Source organism: Triturus cristatus, chromosome 12, assembly GCF_964204655.1.
Source record: "Triturus cristatus chromosome 12, aTriCri1.1, whole genome shotgun sequence".
NCBI lineage: Eukaryota > Metazoa > Chordata > Amphibia > Caudata > Salamandridae > Triturus > Triturus cristatus.
The window spans coordinates 13110141-13126732 of NC_140595.1; the positions used below are offsets into that span (position 1 = coordinate 13110141).

At 50.9% G+C, this 16592-nt stretch overlaps 1 long non-coding RNA gene across 1 annotated transcript; it reads right to left on the minus strand.

Annotated features, from left to right (window-relative positions):
- Nucleotides 1–6954: 6954 nt before the first annotated feature.
- LOC146772186 (uncharacterized) lies at nt 6955–8228 on the minus strand. Its single transcript, XR_014972063.1, has 3 exons — nt 8112–8228; nt 7802–7833; nt 6955–7315 (listed from the first exon to the last, which is right to left on the minus strand). It is a non-coding gene; the product is annotated as an uncharacterized LOC146772186 (long non-coding RNA).
- Nucleotides 8229–16592: the final 8364 nt, after the last annotated feature.

Genomic DNA, 16592 nt, shown 5'->3' on the forward strand with positions numbered 1-16592 from the left:
GAACGGGCTTTTTGTCCGCTTCGTGACCCTGGGACTTTCAAGCTTGCACGAAGGACACGTGTTTCTTTGAGGTGACTTTTACGATGAGGGAAATGACACGAGTAAGGCAGATGGCCCCGCTCAAGGCTCATCTTGCCGCTCCGGTCTATTGTTTCAGCCACGCATACATTAGACACAAGGTCTTTGACCCTTCTATCGAGTTTCCTTTATTGCCCCTGACACTCTTTTCTAACCTGTTGTGTATTCTTGTCCTTTCCTTGCATCTGTTTTCCGTCCTTCCTCTTAATGTGTTTATGGTTAGGATGGAATGTGTTTATTGCGGAGGGAATATGTTTTTACAGTTGGGAACCGGCAAGACTGTTGTAATTATGTTCCGGCCTCTGAAACATGAACGCGACCCTTTTGAAGTTTATTGTGGGAACTGAGTTGTAACCTTTGTTCGCCATACTGTGCTATGGCAAAAACCTGTATAAAAGGAGCGATCCACTTCTACGAATTTGAAGCAGTCTCCGAGAACCTACACGCTGTGTACTTCTTGTGACCTCTGTATCCCTGCAGTAAATAAACGCTGATCTCTGACGTCGCTGGAAGTGTCCCGTGTCTCTGTGTTTGGTACGCCAGAACAGGTAACCCACGAAGGTTTCAGGTGTTGTTCCCTGGCACCGCTGGGTCTTAAGAATAACCCAGTCCTTCAGTACGCACCCTCAAACATGCTAGTATATTCAAGGGAAGTAGAAAAATGGAGTATGCAGAGGCCACTGCCTTGTGAACCAGTTGTAAATGGACAAACATGTATACATACACACATGTAAATCTTTACTCTTTGGGTGGCCCAGCAACTCCAGTTGCAAGCAGAGACCACAAGATTTAGGAGCAGCAGCATTCTTACGAAGCCTGCATCCCTCCACACAGGGGGACGTCATTTAAGATGCATTGGAAAACTTCAGCTATGAAGCACTACAAGCATGGCAACAGGTTTAAAGTTCCCTTTCCCTTTAGGCAAGTAATGGAATGCTAAAAAAACCCAGCGCTTCTGGGCAACATCCCACAAGGTGAGCCTTCCCTCACCAGCTCAGAAGTATTCTCATGGCACCATAAACGACTTACTTCACTTTCTACTTTTCCATTGCCCTCTACCGCCAGTCCTCACAGCATTACTACCATACTAGCTCCATTCCCCCACAGAGAAGGCCGTGATCCAACCTACTATAACAAACTCACATGTATAACATGCTTTTGTATAGTGCATGTTACAAACCCTTAACTTCCAGATTGCAAGCAAAGTCGGACACAAAAAACATCCAACACCCTTTTCAGGACACAAAAACGCAGTCAGGTTCTATAAAGGCAAATAGTACATCTGAAAATGTATTCCTCAACTGGGATTTAGTAAGTGAACAGTTTCCCCATTAATGTAATGCATGTTCTATTGCAGATACACTGCACTCTTCAGCACTCAAAATATTGAGTAGTGAATTATGGGTCATTAAGTCACATTTCTTTAAAACTGTATTTCTGTGATTTAGTTTCCTCAGTTCATTTACATTCATTGGCATGCGTCATACACACCATGACTTACCCCTCAACCCTGCAGCTTGAATCGGATGGGTTCCACGCAGACAACCACCATCTGTGCTTCAGGAATGGGTGCAGCTCGGAGACAGAAGAAAGCATCGAAAGAGGAGAGTGATCTGCAATAGAGAAGGATAAACTGGTTCAGAGTTCGAGTGGAGACACCAATATCAGGGGGGGGGGGGGAGAAGTGTGACAAATGTATGCATCCTGTACCAGCAATAGGGCCTTCCAGCAAAGGCAGCAGCTCTCTGCAAGAAGGGTTTCTCCTCCAGTGAGGAGTAGATTTCACTGCGAGATATCTGAATTGAGGCTTTCTGTACGGCCCTTGGGTGCTAAAATTCAGGCTCTCTCGAGAGAGAGGTGACATACCAGCGCCAAACTCTGTCACCTCTCCGTTGACGTCAGCACTGCAGCCGGTTCACCCAGTGGGACACCCTATATAAAAAAACGAGTGCCCACATGGGGCCCCGGCTGCAGTGCTGAGGTCTGGCTTAAATTAAAGCCAATTTTATTTTTTTAATTTAGTCATCACATAATAGAAATAGAGGTAAGAAATGAGTAGAAAAAGTGGGGAAAAAAAGGCTAGGAAAGACAAGAGGCTGGATAATTGCCATTATGTGCTGGCCTTTAGTTGCAGTAACCCCCCCCCCCACACACACACACACACACACATGCTTTTTGCCTGTTATTTGATGCAACTTTGAAGAGCACTGGGCTCCCGCAAACCAGGGGCCTCAGGGCTCTTCCCCCAAAACAAATTACCTGGTCAATTGATCCCCAAATGACCAGGCCTTTAACACCTATAAGGCCCTGTAAATGGCACCCCAGGTGCCTAGGGCATAGGTACTAAAGAGTCAATCAGGGATTTATAGAGCGCACCACTCACGTGAGGGTCTCGAGGTGCGGGGGGGGGGGGGGGGGTCGGGCAGCACAGAGGCATAAAAGAGCCAGGTCTTGAGTTCTTAAAGCTTAGTGTGGGGCTTCATCTGATGCAGAGGTGGAGTTAGTTCTGGATGGTCCAGAGTTTGCAAAAGATGTGTTAATTCCGACGTAGAGAGCGTTTCTGTAGTGCACCCTACTGGTGAGGCGTGAGTGGGCGACGGTCTTCCTAGAGTCGGGGGGCATCCATTTGAAGGTCTTGCAGAGAATGTGGAGTGTTGAAACATGGGGGACACAGGGGTGATCTGTCCGTTAATGGTGAGTGAAGAGTAGAGTATGAAGCAGAGGTTGCGGGCATGGTCCATGGGGATTTAAGGGCGAGGGGCCACCAGGTGTCGCCCCACGCGGTGGATCCAAGAATGAGGACGTCAGTTTTCGCCAAGTTGAGCTTCAGGCAGCTGCTGCTCATCCAGGATGTGACGTCCTTAATTCCTTCCTGGAAATTGTGCCTGGTGATGTTGGGCTCCTTGGTAAGGAAGGAGGAGCTGGGTGTCGTAGAATACTACGCAGAATATCTGTTTTCTGATGAGTCCCCAAGAGCTGCAGCATATATTTTACCACTCTAAAGGACTCCGCACTAAACGGAGACTGCATGACAAGGAACGGAGACTGCATGACAAGGAGCTCATGTAATGAAAGTTACCCCTACTATAGAGCAACTGTCTTGGCACCAGCCCTGCCAGCCTTTGTGCGGTTTGGTCAAAACTGGGCTAAAGAAGCCTAGCCTTACAGCTGCTGTGCCTCTACAGCCAGGGAGGACTGCCTGCCATCAATAAAGACTCCAGAACTGTGGAGCAGCCGAGCTGCTTCCCTGCAGGCCCCCTAAAGAGTGCTCCAGACCACAAAAAACTGAACACAAAATAAGACTGCACTCGTACTTCCTAGTCCGAGCTGAAGTGGTCCAACGGTGCTGGAGTGGTGCTCCAGAGAGCTCACCTTGGACTTGCCCACTGTGGATTTCCAGACACTGCCTGCAGCTCCCCTCTACAGCAAGTGCTGAAAATCTGACACGTAAAGACACCTCTACACACACTGCCTCTGGAGACGAGAACTAAAGGTGTCCCCAAACCTCACAAGTTTAGACCCCCTATTGGTTCAGCCCGACTAGTCCACCAGTCCAAACGTGCAGCCTCTCTTCCGACAAACCAAAGACTAATGGGGCACCAGATGCTGGAAGGCACCTCTGCACCCGGCTGCCCCAGTGCTGCCAGGAGTGAACTGTTGGTGTGGTCTTGGACCTTGCCCTGTACTGAACTCGATTCCTAAAGATTGGGCCTGGAAGTCGCCGTTGAGTGCATGTTTTACTTCCAGAGGTTAATATTACCACAAAGTGTTTCAATTAAGATTTAACTATCAAAGTCTCCAGACACTGAAACACCGCCACACCTGGATACCCCTGTATCTCCAAAGGTGAACTGCTGTGTGCCCTTGAACCTTGTCCCATAGTCACCTTAAGTCACAGGGAAAGGGTCCCGCAAGTCGTTCTTAAATTACAGTACACAGCGCAGGTCCCCCCCCCCCCCGCTCGTTAACATGGCCATGAAGTACTTCATTTATGGCTTAAAGCAGGGGTACTCATAGTACGGCCCGCGGGCCACCAGCGGCCCGGCAAGCCTTTCTTGGCGGCCTGCGGACCTTGCAGACATCGTACCAGCGTTTTTTGTTTTTTTTAACAGTGTCAGCAAACATACCCTGCTCTGTGGGAGCCGGGCGATTCAAGCGATGGTCCGAGTGGAGCTGCTGGGGCGCTAAGAGGTGAAATACTACAAAGCCTTGTTATCATGCAAATGGTCTCTTAAAGACCTGTGAAGTACTCTGGTGGGGCTGTGTGTGTGCCCTGGAAGGGAAGCTGCCTCAGCTGCCACACAAGCGGAGGGGGAGGGGGGGGGGGAAGAGGTGACAAAAAATGACAAGAGAACAGCAGGGTGTGAGAGTCGGGTAAGGGGACAGAGGGCAGTAGGGAGAGACAGAAACAGACAGGGACAGGCAGAGAGACAGAGAGGGAGGGCGACAGAGAGAGGGAGAGACAGAGACAGAGAGAGAGAGGGAGAGGGAGACGGGGAGAGGAAGGGAGAGGGGAAGAGGGAGACGGAAATGGAGGGCGACAGAGAGAGAGAGAGAGAGAGAGAGAGAGAGAGAGGGGGACAGAGAGAGAGGGAGACAGAGACAGAGAGAGGAAGACGGAGAGAGAGAGGGAGGTAGACGGGGAGAGAGAGGGAGAGGGGGGAGAGGGAGATAGATAGAATTTGTATGCCGGGTCCAGTGGCTCAGTGGACGAAGGCGTCCACTGCGGGGACCTGTGTTCCACCTCATGGTCACAGTTTTTTTTTTGTTGCTCTAGCCCCGCCCCCTCCCCAATGACCCCACCCCCAAGGTGCGGCCCTCTGCCACAAACCACACTGTAAATTTGGCCCCCAGGAGAAAGTTTGAGTACCCCTGATTTAAAGCATCAAAAACAGGTTTTTTTAACCTGCTATTTTAAAAATGACTTTGTGGTCAACAATGGTAGTGCCTTAAGTAATATAAAGTGAAGTTATTTTTAGGGCTCGCCCCTAGTGATGCAGTGCACAGCACTGCTCGCGCAGGAGAGAGCCCTTTTGTGGAGGGTTCCAAAACGGACCCTGGAATCGCACACGCTCGTGCTTTTCCTTTTGGGTTCCGCTATTGGGCTTTGCTTGCTTTTTTTTTTTTATAAAACAGCACGCAATAGGCCAAAAGGCGTGCGCATTGCTACGCCCATGGCCTATTGGTGTCTGTTACGCGCACCAAAGCCCATATGTTTTCAATTATCGTGCCCAGACACGAGGAGATTAAGTGATTGGCTGGATGGGATCAGACTCGAACCTGGTCCCTCTGCTTCAAAGTCAGCCGTCCTGGCCGATAAGCCACACCCTCTGATAAATGGACCGCTTCCTAACTCAAATTTGCTAGGTATTACTTTTGCGAATTATTTTGGAGGCTAAAACGTGCTTGTGCAATGTTTGATAAGAAGAGTTGTATAAGGTGGTGCCACGTGAAATTATGGGGGTGAAAGATCGTAACACTGATTTTAAGCTAGGATACTGGCTGAGATGCTCTGTTAAAAGGGCTGTTCCCAAGAAGGCTATTTGCTTTATATTTTTTTATAGACAACAGCAATTCTTTAACGGATTTGGATCACATTTTTCACATTGCAGAGATTCTTTTGTTGGTCTTATGTTGAGGATTGCTTCCCAGGCTTTAATCACTTTGAAAAGGAGGCTTCCTGGGGAAACAAAAATAAAAACTTGTCAGGCTGAGAATACACTGTGTGACATCCATGAAAAGGATTTGATTATTTTAAATACAAGCGCTGAGGCAACTCTTGCCTAATCATAACGGTCACTTAACACGCTTCTGGCGGATGAAGAGCTGCAGAAAGGCGCTGAGCAGTTCAAGCCCCTTTAGAATACCCGAGGTGAATCACTCTCTCCAGTAGTTAAGAGTTGGTTTGCCACTTTGCTAGATGCATTAATTTTTTTAGATTCTTTTTTGCAGTTGCTGCTCATTTTTAGAAGCGGTCTTCAAGAACAACAAGCATTTGCAATGCAATAGGTCTCGCATTATTAAAGTTTGAGCTATTGGTGTTGGATTATTTAGCAATGCCAATAGCTCAAACTTTAATAATGCGAGCCCCATTGCATTGCAAATACTAGTTATAAATTGGTGTGGACCTTCTGGAGTCGTGTGAATCATTTATTGCCCATATGTGAACACAGATGTCGCACACTCCTCTGATAAGCGCAAGGCTGCTCGACCAGCGTACCCCCTAGAAGAGTACCATGGGATTGCTTGAAGAAGCCCCTCTCCGCTTGTAAGGGGATACCTGGACTCTGCACAGTACACATCTTTGTTGTACCAAGAAGAGCCAGCTTCCTACTCTGTTGCAGTAAACGTGCCCCAAAGTTCAAAAGTTTCCACAAGCAGCTGCTTCACAACACCAGGCCCGGCTTAAATATTCTAGGAAAACAATGTTTAACATTGTCCTCAAACAACCAAGTCAGCCTCTCAGCGCTTCCATCTCCCTTATAGAAGCCTTGAAAAATATGGCGCATGTTCAAATCTACTCAGTTATCGCTCCATGAAAGACTGCGCGTTACTACCATCCAGGCATAAAAAAACTACGATCAGGGGAAAAGCGCCAGAGTAGCAGTGATTCAACAGATTGCAGACTGCCCTTCAACAGTTCTCACAAGGGGCAGACACGACCAGGGAGCTGCAAAGTGCAGCGTAACGATTGAAAAATGTTGGGTATGCATGTCAAAGCGTACTCCTAATATATAAAGACAAGTCGAGTGGGTCCATCAGAACGATTGGAACACAAACGTTGGTAACAATGCCCCAGAAGCTATTGCTAGAAGGCCCACAAGAGCACAGGATGCTAGGGTCTTGTAACGCCTCGCATCCCTATAAAACAGAACTATCAAGACAACTTAAGACACAGTTGTATCCATCATTACATAGCCAAGTCTGGTCGGGTCCCTGCTTTTGGTACCGTCCCAACCTGCATTCCTAATCAACCCCACTCCGAGAGCAAACGCACGGGCGTAGATTCAGGAGGGGTTGTTACACCCCACCCAACCAAATGCATTTTGGTAGATAGTTGGGTACAGGTGTTCAGTTGAGTAGGGTACTTTCCCCTGCTTAGGGGATCTGCTTCAGAGATTCAAGAAGTTCAGACCCTGCACCAGGGGGGGCCACAGCTGTGCCCACCACACTGAAGACTCTTCCAGTGGATCACACAGGATGAGAAGCTACAGGAGACAAAGAACCAGCTACAAGCCTGCATGGAGACAAAAATAGAATAAAGATGGAGTGCATTGTAAAGAAAAGACACGGAACCTCAGAAGCGCTCCCACCGAGACCCAAGAAACCCCTCTCTTGGATAGAGACAAGTGTGACCCCTACACAAAACAGCCTACCAACTGTGACCCTTGTACAGGTGCAAAGCGAGAACAGAACCCCTAAACAAGGAATATTTGTCCAACAGCCTGAAGACGTAAGTGATATACGGAAACTCTGATCTTTCAGGTCCATTCCTCCCCAGGAGCAAACACCAACAGCAGCAGAAACCCTCTGGGCACCATCTTCCCAAATGGATATAGCGTTCCGCGCCCTCGAAGCGCCTTTCCCAGTTAGAAGTCACACATCCGGTCCCTGAACTCTGCTCCAAGGAGTCTCTTCCCTCTGATAAGTGCCCTTACAGAAGCCCCCCCCCCCCCCCGCCCTCATTTGAGCTCCACCTTAACAAGCATTGGTGGTACCTCACCTTGGAGCCAGACTTCAAACTTCAGGAATCACCTGGTGGAGGAGAGAAGAAGTAAACACCAAAGAGCGTCACTGCACCATACAATCATTCAACTGACTTCAATTTAAACCCGCACAAAAACACTCTCCAATCGTAAAGCCTTCATTCTATACAATGTTCCCTCTTTCACCTTTAACACATGTTCCAAAAACAAGCATTGCAAACTGAAGGAAAGCAGCCTTTCCGTTTACCCCCGAGATTCACTCTCCTTGCGAGACTCGACACCGCTGCAGCGGAACCGTAAGTTCGAAATAAAAATAATTTTACCTACCATAGTACTTCGCAGAAAGTTTGAAGGACTCCAGTTCTCCCAGACCCCTCGCTCTTTCCAGGGCATATTTTTTTCCATGTGAGTTATTGCAGTTTATTAAGTTGAACTTCGATTTCCAGACCACAATCCGGTTTTCTTAAAACATTTAAAAGATAAATAAAAAAGACTACGCAATTAGCATTGGAGAAAACATACACCTTTTTATGATGTACACCACAATATAAGAACGTGAAATACTAAAACTTCGAGACAAATAAGAGAAGTAATAATTAATTCGAGGGGGGGGGGGGGATATGAATGATAGCAACTCAAAGACAAACATTACCGGGTCAAAAAACATCTCCAGTCCCAGAAAGAGAAGAGAAAAACAAACATACCAGCTGCGCTCGCCCGCTCCCCCAAACACGGCCCCTCTTCACCCGCTCCCCGAGCAGGAGACGAGCACCAGAGGCCGAAAACAAAAAACAAGCATTTACAATGCAATGGTCTCGGCAATATTATAGGTAGAGCTATTGGTATTGCTCATTATTTTTTTATCATTTTTGTATCCCTAAATAAATGGCATTGTCATTTCTATTGGCATTAGCTTTTTTTGCATATGTGATACCTATTGCATTAGCAGAGAGAGAGTGAGGTAGTGAGAGAGAGAGAGAGTGAGGTATTGAAATAGAGAGTGAGGTAGTGAGAGAGAGTGAGGTAGATAGAGAGTGAGGTAGTGAGATAGAGAGTGAGGTAGATAGAGAGTGAGGTAGTGAGATAGAGAGAGTGAGGTAGTGAGGGAGAGGGATGTTGTGAGGTAGTGATATATAAGCATAGAGTGATGTTGTGATGTAGTGAGATAGAGAGAGAGGTAGTGAAAGAGAGAGTGAAAGTGAGTTAGTGAGATAGAAAGAGTGAGGTAGTGAGATAGAGAGTGATTGAGGTAGTGAGTGAGAGAGTGAAGTTGTGAGGGTGTGAGCTAGAGAGTGAGGTAGTGATGTTTTGAGAGAGAGAAGTTGTGAGATAGTGAGGTAGTGAGATAGAGTGGAGTAGTGAGGTAGAGAGAGTTATGTAGTGAGAGAGAGTGAGGTAGTGAAACAGTGATGTAGTGAGGGAGAGGGATGTTGTGAGGTAGTGAGATGTAAGCAGAGTGGTGTTGTGATGTAGTGAGATAGAGAGAGGTAGTGAAAGAGACAGTGAAAGTGAGTTAGTGAGATAGAAAGAGTGAGGTAGAGAGATAGAGAGTGAGTGAGTGATGTAGTGAGTTAGAGAGAGAGTGAAGTTGTGATATAGAGAGTGAGGGAGTGAGAGAGTGAGGTAGTGATCTTTTTAGAGAGAGAAGTAGTTGAAAGTGCATTTGCTCTGAGCTCATTCACGAATACAAATAAGTGTTACAGTACTTACATTTACTTTTTAATTGTGTTCTAAAGTGGAGAACATGGACTTCATTATATTTGTGCTGAAGAATCGCAGGGCTGTGGCTACGAGAATTGGCCGGGAATGCGGTCACTGGTTCGAATACAAAGATTGGCAGGGTACAGAGACTGGCTGGGTACAGAGACTGGTAGCGCTGAGATTGGCTGAGGGTGCAGGGACGTGCTGACTGGCTGGGTACTGCATCTACAGAGGCTGGCTGGGGGTACAGAGACTCTCTGGGGAGCAGAGGCTGACGCACGTCATCCTTCCAATGGCCAGGCGGCCACTCCCTCACCGGAGAGGTAAAATAGTGACTCTTCACTCCACAAGTATGGTGATCCGAACCATATAATAGTCGTCGATCTCGTGGGGGTCAATACATGTCTATATTATTAGCCTCGGTGTTCTGACATACCGCCAAAGCGCCGAGAAACAATGCTGAACTCGATTTTTTTTCTCCAAAATGTGCCTCTTGCTAGTTTTAAGATGTTGGCATGTATGTTCTAGTATCACCGAAAGGGCAAGAAAGCGACCCAAAACTGCGCGCACTCATTGAGAGTTTTAGTTAATGCATGCAAGGGAGTTTTTTCTTCAGTTTTATATAGCGCGAACTCGATCCGGAGGTATTGGAGCGCTTTACACGAGCAGCAATCTCATTACACACAGATACATTCATTTTTGGTAGGCACGGGGAGATTAAATGATTTGCCCAAAATCACAGGATGTGGAGTCATCGCCGAGACTCGAACCTTATCAACTACACCAACCAAATCTTTCATGTCTCTGCTACCCAACAGGTTAACACAGCCCACCGCCATTTGTACCGAGCAAACAACGTCCATGGTAGTTTAAAAACACATACGATAATTAAAAACAACTAAAAGGAGAGAGAGAGAACCACATTCCTACTGAATGGAATAAACCACGCCAAGCACTGAGAACGCAAAACATCCTAACAGCGTGGCTGTACAGGTCCGAATACATGTGCAATTATTAAGAGCCCCGGGCGCGAGTGTCCTTACCTCTGTGTGGTCCCGAAGAGGGGTTTCTACCCGAAAACAACCTTTGTTCCGGATTGAGAGCCGGACTCGGCTTTCGTGCTCTCTGGTTTCAAACTCAGCAGTTCAACAGGTTCACCAGCCCCCTCCCTCCTCAAGCCAGCCCCCACCCCTCCCCCTGGCCTTGGGTAGCTAAAACACATAGCAAGGATACGCACGCCTCGAAACTTTTGTCTATATCCCTAGATGAATTTAGAGGCCAGATATTTTTGTCATAATGACGGCGATTCCCCGGTGCGAGCCTCCGTTAAAGCCAACGGGGCTATTAAAACAACTAATGCTCCAAGCGTGACACTTCGGTGAAACAATCGGTGCAGACCATTGTGTGTGCTTCAAGGCTGTTCACAGGGTGAGTCTCCAATCGAACCAATGAGTTAATTCGGATTCGCGACCTTTTTGCGCAAAGCTGCAAGGCACCGCTCAGTCAGTGGTGCTGTCCGAGTGACATGGTGTTCGCACACGCTATGTCTCATGTCGGGAGTGATTACTAGCTGTAAGGGGCCCCACCTACAGAGAGAGTCTAACAAGGGGGAAAGGCGTCCAAGGCACTGTGCGGATCCCTGCTCATCGAAGGGCAGCGCCGCCAACTATACTCACAACAGCACGAAGATCCTCACGGCCAGAGGACAGCAAAACAATGGCGGATGGAAGCTCCGAAACTTTTTCGGATTCGGGGGCGTGTTCCTGCTGTTCTAAAAGGGCGTGGCTAAAAAGTGGAAAGAACAGCAAGGAACACGCCCCCGAATCTGAAAAAGACGGAGCCTGTTTGGAGGGACGGCTCTCTCCTCCAATGGCGGGCCTCCGTTTAGGAAGCCAGCCAATGGAGGAGAGGCAAAAAGAGAGGCGGGCTAAGGAGCCACTCTAGGAAACATTAAATCTCGACTTCCGGTTCTGCCTTCGGCAGACCGGTAGTCCTCGACCTAACAAGATAAGTGCGGACACTAAAGTCACCCGGGGAGAAACAGAACCGATAAAAAAAACTTACACAAGAACAGAGACAATACTTACAGCAGAGAAGCACGACTCCTACAGCCCCGAGGAAGAGCACAACTTACAACACCCACAGGCGCTACAAACCAACTTACAGAGTGAAGCCAGAGCACCAGGCCCTCCGCCCATCTTTAAACCTAAAGTGCAGGTGAGACACCTGGTCACGTGGCCACCTTTGGGCGCATCACAGGCACTCCGGTAACTCCAGGCCACGCCTACTGCGGTCACGTGACAGTCGTGGCCAATCCCAGGCTTCCATGAGGCAGGGGGGCGCTGGAGAGGATGCAGCCAGGTGAGCCCTCCAGGTGTCATTCATTGGCTCCCGAGTGAGAGCGGGGCTCTGATTGGCCACGTGGTAGTGGGGTGATGGCACTAGCGGTGTCTTTATCTACTGGGGGCTTCTGGGCCTCTGAGGGTGGGCAGATGACAGCCCCCTAGGTGGATTCTCATTGGTCAGAGGAGGTTCTCTTATCACCAGGGCATTTAACTCCTCGGATGCTTCTTTAACAAGCATTGGCATAGCCAATAGGTCTCGCCTTTGGGACCTTATAAGTGTTTAGCTATGCAACAGTTGTTGTTGCACCAAGTATATTGTGCTGCATAACTAAATACTTATAAGGTCCCAAAAGCGAGACCTATTGGCTATGCCAATGCTTGTTTAAAGTCCCTGCAGCACCGTGGAATTCATTGCAAAGGCTGGTAAATACGGACTGTGGTGCGCAATGTAGTAAATACTGTAAAGATTCTGCAGTGTGTGCTGTGGAAAATATTGACTGCAGTGCGCATTGTACTACATGGTGTAAATATAATCTAGTCTAGCATACACTGAAGTAAATACTGACTGCAGGGTATATTGTAGTAAATATATTCCAGTGCAAGCAGCAAAAAAATATTAACCGCCGGGCATACTGCAGTAATATCGTCAACGTATAATCCACTGTGTATTATACTAAATAATGACTGAATTTCATACTGTACCAAACAGTATATATGTACTCCCGTGCATACTGTAAATATTAAATGCAGTACATGCTGTACAGAATACTAAAGACAATGACTCACTGCAGAACGTAGTAAAGAGTCAGTCAATCAATCAATCAAAGACATTTATAGAGCGCACTACCTACCCGTAGGGTCTCAAGGCGCTGGGGGGGGGGGGGGGGGGGCCGCTACTGCTCGAACAGCCAGGTCTTGAGCTTCTTCCTGAAGGAAAGGTGGTCTTGGGTCAGGCGCAGGTCGGCCGGGAGGGAGTTCCAGGTCTTGGCGGCCAGGTAGGAGAAGGACCTTCCTCCTGTAGTGGCTCTGCGGATGCGTGGGACGGCGGCGAAGGCGTGGCTGGCAGATCGGAGGTGGCGTTTGGGAGCGTAGAAGTTGATGCGGTTGTTGAGATAGCTCGGGCCTTGATCGTGGAGAGCTTTGTGTGCGTGGGTAAGGAGGCGGAAGGTGATTCTCTTGTTGACCGGGAGCCAGTGCAGGTCTCTTAGGTGTCCGGAGATGTGGCTGTGTCGTGGGATGTCGAGGATGAGTCTGGCTGAGGCGTTCTGGATGCGCTGGAGTCTCTTCTGGATCTTGGCGGTGGTTCCGGCGTAGAGTGCGTTGCCGTAGTCCAGTCGGCTGGTGACGAGGGCCTGGGTGACGGTCTTCCTGGTCTCTGTGGGGATCCACCAGAAGATCTTCCGAAGCATGCGCAGGATGTTGAAGCACGACGAGGAGACGGCGTTGACTTGCCTGGTCATGGAGAGGGAGGAGTCCAGGATGAAACCCAGGTTGCGTGCGTGGTCCGTCGGTTTGGGTGCGGTGCCCAGGGCGGGGGGCCACCAGGAGTCGTCCCAGGCGGAGGGCGAGGAGCCCAGGATGAGGACCTCCGTCTTATCTGAGTTCAGTTTCAGGCGGCTCGTCGTCATCCACTCGGCTACCTCTCTCATCCCTTCCTGCAGGTTGGCTCTGGCGGCGGCGGGGTCGTTGGTCAGGGAGAGGATCAGCTGGGTGTCGTCGGCGTAGGAGATTATGTTGAGGTTGTGTTGGCGTGCGATGGCCGCGAGGGGGCTCATGTAGACGTTGAAGAGAGTAGGGCTCAGCGAGGATCCTTGAGGGATGCCGCAGATGACTTCGGTGGCCTCTGACTTGTACGGTGGTAGGCGGACTCTGTGTTCTTCCGTCGATTCCGACGTTGCTGAGGCGCTGCACTAGGGTGCGGTGTCAAAAGCCGCGGAGAGTTCTAGGAGGATGAGGGCCGCTGTTTCTCCGTTGTCCATCAGGGCTCGGATGTCGTCAGTGGCGGCGATGAGGGCGGTCTCGGTGCTGTGGTTGGCACGGAATCCGGACTGCGATGGGTCGAGGGATCCGTTCGTCTCGAGGAAGGCGGCCAGCTGTTTGTTGACGGTCTTTTCGATGACTTTGGCTGGAAACGGGAGTAGAGAGATGGGGCGGTAATTCTTGAGTTCGGTGGGGTCTGCTGTAGGTTTCTTGAGTAGAGCGCTGAGTTCGGCGTGCTTCCAGCTCTCGGGGAAGGTGGCGGTGTTGAATGAGGTGTTGATGATGTCCCGCAGGTGGGGTGCGATGACAGCGTCGGCTTTGTTGAAGACGTGGTGAGGGCAGGGGTCGGTCGGAGATCCGGAGTGGACGGAGTTCATCATGTGGACGGTGTCTTCGGTGTTGACCGGGGTCCAGGCGCGGAGGGTGGTGGTGGGTGGCGTTGCTGCGGTCGTGGCGTGCGTCGGTTGAGTGCTGAAGCTGTTGTGTATGTCCGCGATCTTGTTGTGGAAGTAGGAGGCGAGGGAGTTGCAGAGGTCTTGCGATGGGGTGATGTCGTTGTTTCCGGCGTTGGGGTTGGAGAGCTCTTTCACGATGTTGAAGAGTTCCTTGCAGTTGTGTGCGTTGTTGTCCAGTCGGTTCTTGAATGCAGTTTTCTTGGCGGTGCGGATCAATTGGTGGTGTTTCCGGGTGGCGAGCTTGAGGGTGGTCCTGTTGTCCGGCTTGGGTTCCTTTCTCCAGGCTTTCTCGAGGGCTCGGCAGTTCTTCTTGGAGCTCGGCAGTTCGTCGGTGAACCATGGGGCTCCCTTATTGCCGGGTCTGCTGGGCGGGGTCCTCAGAGGGGCGAGTTCGTCTGCGCATTTGCTGATCCACTTCGAGAGGTTGTCGGCGGCCTGGCTGGGGTTCTCTGAGCTGGCCGGAGGGTGCTGGCTCAGGGAAGCTGCGAGCTGGTCGGCTGTGGTCTTGTTCCAGCTTCTTCGGGCAACCTGTTGCTAGTGGTGGTGGATCGTCGTTCTACTGAAGGTGAAGTGGATGCATCTGTGGTCCGTCCAGTGGAGTTCTGTGGCGTGGCTGAAGGCGATGTCTTTGCTGGATGAGAAGATGGCGTCGAGTGTGTGTCCGGCAAGGTGGGTGGGGGTGGACACCAGCTGCTTGAGTCCAAGGTTGGCGAGGTTGTCGAGCAGGGTGCTGGTGTTGCAGTCGTTGTTGTTCTCCAGGTGGAAGTTGAAGTCCCCCAGGAGGATGTAGTCAGCGGAGGGGAGGGCGTGCGGGCTGACGAAGTCGGCGATGTCCTCGCTGAATTGAGTGCGTGGTCCCGGAGGTCGGTAGATCAGGGTGCCTCTGAGGGTGGTCTTCGGGTCGGTGTGAATCTGGAAATGCAGGTGTTCGGCGGAGGGTGGGGTGTTGTCGGTGCTGGTCGTGATGCGGATGGTGTTCTTGTGGATGATGGCGATGCCTCCTCCCACCTGGTTGGCGTTGCGGTCCCTCCGGGTGATCTTGTAGCCTTCTGGGATGGCGATGTCGGGCGCTGAGGAGGCGTTCATCCAGGTCTCCGTGATGAAGGCAACGTCAGGGGCTGTGGCGTCTAGGAGGTTCCAGAGTTCGATGGCGTGTCTGTGGACGGAGCGGGTGTTGAGCAGGATGCACTTGAGGTGGTTGCTGCTGGTGTTTGGCTTCGGCTTGGCGAGGCAGGTCTGGATGCAGGTGAACTTGCAGGCGTGGCAGCTGAAGGGTCCGTGGGTGCGTCGTGGGGTGGCTTGGTAGCATCCTGGGAGTCGACCGGTGTTGAGTGCGCTGAGGGTGGCGGCGGTGTACGTCAGGCGGGTTGGCCGGGGTCCTCGTGGGCCAGGGGTCCTGGCACTGGGCGCGGTCCAGGCGCGGACGGGCGTAGACGGGCTTGCCTTTGGCGCGCCTTCGGCGCACAATCGGCGCGCCCGCTGCGCGTGACCGCTGCGCGTTCGCACGGTCGCCATATATGGCGAAGTGCGCGGGTGGGCGGAGCAGCTGGGAGGCGGGAGGGAACCGAAGGAAAAAAGGGGCGGGGTCAGCGGTGGTGGCGGGAAGCGGGGAGCGGGGAGGGAAGACGGAGGGCGGCAACAGGCGGGAAAAAGACAGTCAATACGGCGGAAAAAACAACAATGAGCACAAATACAGTTCTACAGGCAATACGGTGGAAAAACAACAATGAGCACAAATAAGCACAAATACAAGTCTGCACAGAGAACCAGGGGCACAGGGAGAGGAGCGCTGATCACGGACCACGCCGCTCGAAGGAGGGGGCGTGGTCACGAGCCGGCAGTCGGGCAGCGAGGCACAAAGGAAGGGGGGGCACACGCAGCAGCTGGTGGCCGTGCGGCGCGGGGGTGTCCTAAAACTAGGTCACACTCACCTGCGTCGCACGGTCGCCATATATGGCCAAGTGCGCGGGTGGGCGGAGCAGCTGGGAGGCGGGAGCGGGGAGGGAACAGAAGGAAAAAAGGGGCGGGGTCAGCGGTGGTGGCGGGAAGCGGGGAGCGGGGAGGGAAGACGGAGGGCGGCAACAGGCGGGAAAAAGACAGTCAATACGGCGGAAAAAACAACAATGTGCACAAATACAGTTCTACAGGCAATACGGCGGAAAAACAACAATGAGCACAAATAAGCACAAATACAAGTCTGCACAGAGAACCAGGGGCACAGGGAGAGGAGCGCTGATCACGGACCACGCCGCTCGGAGGAGGGGGCGTGGTCACGAGCCGGCAGTCGGGCAGCGAGGCACAAAGGAAGGGGGGGCACACGCAGCAGC